This window comes from Azolla caroliniana, unplaced genomic scaffold (genome assembly GCF_043228905.1).
Source record: "Azolla caroliniana isolate FFs.n. ecotype wild unplaced genomic scaffold, voAzoCaro1.0.p SCAF_1, whole genome shotgun sequence".
Taxonomy (NCBI): domain Eukaryota; kingdom Viridiplantae; phylum Streptophyta; class Polypodiopsida; order Salviniales; family Salviniaceae; genus Azolla; species Azolla caroliniana.
The window spans coordinates 14,463,600-14,466,071 of record NW_028230436.1 but is presented as its reverse complement, the minus strand read 5'-3'; the positions used below and the strand labels follow the sequence as shown (position 1 = coordinate 14,466,071).

At 43.5% G+C, this 2,472-nt stretch overlaps 2 non-coding genes across 2 annotated transcripts; one reads left to right on the top strand and one right to left on the bottom strand.

Moving 5' to 3' along the window:
* The first annotated feature begins 323 nt into the window (after positions 1-323).
* LOC147869070 (U1 spliceosomal RNA) lies at positions 324-488 on the top strand. The gene has a single exon (XR_015532380.1). It is a non-coding gene; the product is annotated as a U1 spliceosomal RNA (small nuclear RNA).
* Positions 489-1,538: 1,050 nt separating this feature from the next.
* LOC147869069 (U2 spliceosomal RNA) lies at positions 1,539-1,745 on the bottom strand. Its single transcript, XR_015532382.1, has one exon. It is a non-coding gene; the product is annotated as a U2 spliceosomal RNA (small nuclear RNA).
* Positions 1,746-2,472: the final 727 nt, after the last annotated feature.

Sequence of the window (2,472 nt, the reverse complement as noted above, 5' to 3'; positions counted from 1 at the left end):
TTTGAGTAATGTGCAACGGTAGTGAGTGGGTCCCAACTAGTTCCATTGCACTTCGTATTGCATCTTAAGCAGCAACGTATGTCGGCAAAACCACATTACGTATATATCATAGATGGTGCAATGATAGAAGCATGATGGGATGGGTAGTGGTAGTGGTAGTGCGTGTGTGTCATGATGGGCGAATGAATATGTATGTAGATGCATACAAAAAGAGCAGAATTGGAAAAGTGTAGATAAGAGTGTAGTGTGTCAGTGTTTGTCCCACATAGAAAGGACGGAGAGGAAGGGAGCTATAAATAGAGGGCTGTGAGCAGCGGCTGAACATACTTACCTGGGCGGGGTCTATTGGTGATCAGCAAGGCCAATGGCTTAGGGCCGGCGCCTCCATTGCACAGCCGGAGGGGCTGTTTGCCCTAGCATCTCCCCAATGTGGGAGAGTGCACGTCATAATTTGTGGCAGCGGGGGCTCGCGTTCGCGCGGCCCCTTTCAAAAATTCTCCAATCAAAACTAGCTCAACTCCCTGAACGGTAATTTTATTGATCATATCGGAGCTGCTGTGTGCTTGTAAACGAGTTGACTGTCCAGTAGTGTCAAGGCATCGATCGGTAGAGGACATGTGATAAAAACATAAATAGAGTAGATGAGAATCATGACCCTAAATATTAGATTAGGTAAACGATAGGCGGACATGGCGAAATAAATTAGAGGGGCTCATGTATATGTGTAGGCAGATGCATATATGTATATATATACCCATACACCCCTCTGATCTCTTACGGCCAAATTCATAGAATCGTGGGTATACATACATACATCCTCCAAAAGGAAGTAAGTGCGAAGAGAATTGTGAGTAGGTTAACGGGGAGTTATATCTTCAACCAGCCCTAACACTGGCCTGGCCATTGCTTGTTCTCGAGTCGTGCATATTATTTACATTTTCTGGGGATGCCCATGACAAGCGTCATTAGTGGCCCCACCAGAGAATAGAGATCGTTTGACTGTGAAATCTAGTTTCACTTTGACGTCTGAATCGGACCCGTTGGTCTCAGAACAATGCATGGGCCCTTCCCCACCCAAACACAGTAAGTATTTTCCAAGTGCACATCCATCATATATCCCCTTGCCATGTATATATATATGCATTACAATAATCTGTTCCTGTGACCAACCATACCATCCATCGGATGCTCCCCACCCCTCAGTAACTTACTTTCCCATTCGTGGCCTCCACTCAATTCGTCCACATCCATCTAATCCCCCACTAACCAGTTGGAATGTGTACACTGCTTGTTTAGTCATATGCAACGGAACTAGTTGGCCTCCACTCAATTCGTCGGATATGACTATAATTCAGATCCGACTGCATGCGAGGTTTCTACTCGAGAAGTTCACCTGAATCCCTACAACTGCAATCGGCACTTCCGTAACATACTTCTGAATTAGTCGAAAAATAACTTCCAATGTCTGCAGCACATTCCACCATACATTTTCTCCTTCTTTCCCAATAAAAGAGAAATATTTTCGATAGATTGTAGTGGGGGGGCGCGCCTGTATGACCTCGGCGTCAGTGCTATACCGAGGCGACGCACGCAGCTCCCAGAGACAGCAAGCTGCCCCAAGCGGGGGCTGCCCCCATGAAACAAATTAGGTTAATATCATGTGGCCTTATAGACCACGTATCAGATATTAAACTGATAAGAACAGATACTACACTTGATCTTAGCCAAAAGGCCGAGAAAGGTATGAATTGGTGAGAGCTTCTGCTTCCTTACTTATAGGCTGCACGCAAGCAGGCTTCCATATGTGGGATAAATAGATATAAATGCCTCTCCCTCTCTCTCTCTACTACTTACTTTTAACCTTATAACCTTCCAGTCCTCTCTCACACACGAAACGTGGAGACTTTGATCCTTATGCTAGTATGCAAGATCCAACGTCAATCGCACATCATCATCGGTTTGTCTTGCATAACTCCTTATGTCGGCCGATGAATCACCATACATATACATACATACATTTAGCAAGCGCGTTGATGACAATGAATATTGATCATACCCAGATATAAAGTAGATGAACCATCCATTACAAAATCACAGAAATATGCGTTCATGTCCCATCTGCCCAAGGACGTTGAGATGCATGTATTAAACTTCCTTTTCCTTATCGGCTCGTTTCACCACACTAACATAGCGTCGTGCCTTGTTTTCATTAAAGGCATCGATCGTTAAACAATGCAATAAATGTGTGTCCCTTGCCGAAACCTACGCAAATTTACTAACCTTTCCATGCTAGAGCATGTCGTTAAATGACTTGTTGACAAACATCGAGTGTTTCTTGTTTATACACATTCATTAAATCATACTCAGATTCGTACACATATATTCATTTGTATATTTTTACACATTCATAACTTCATACACCTGCATTCATTTGATCATACACATGCATACATTCATTCATACACACACACA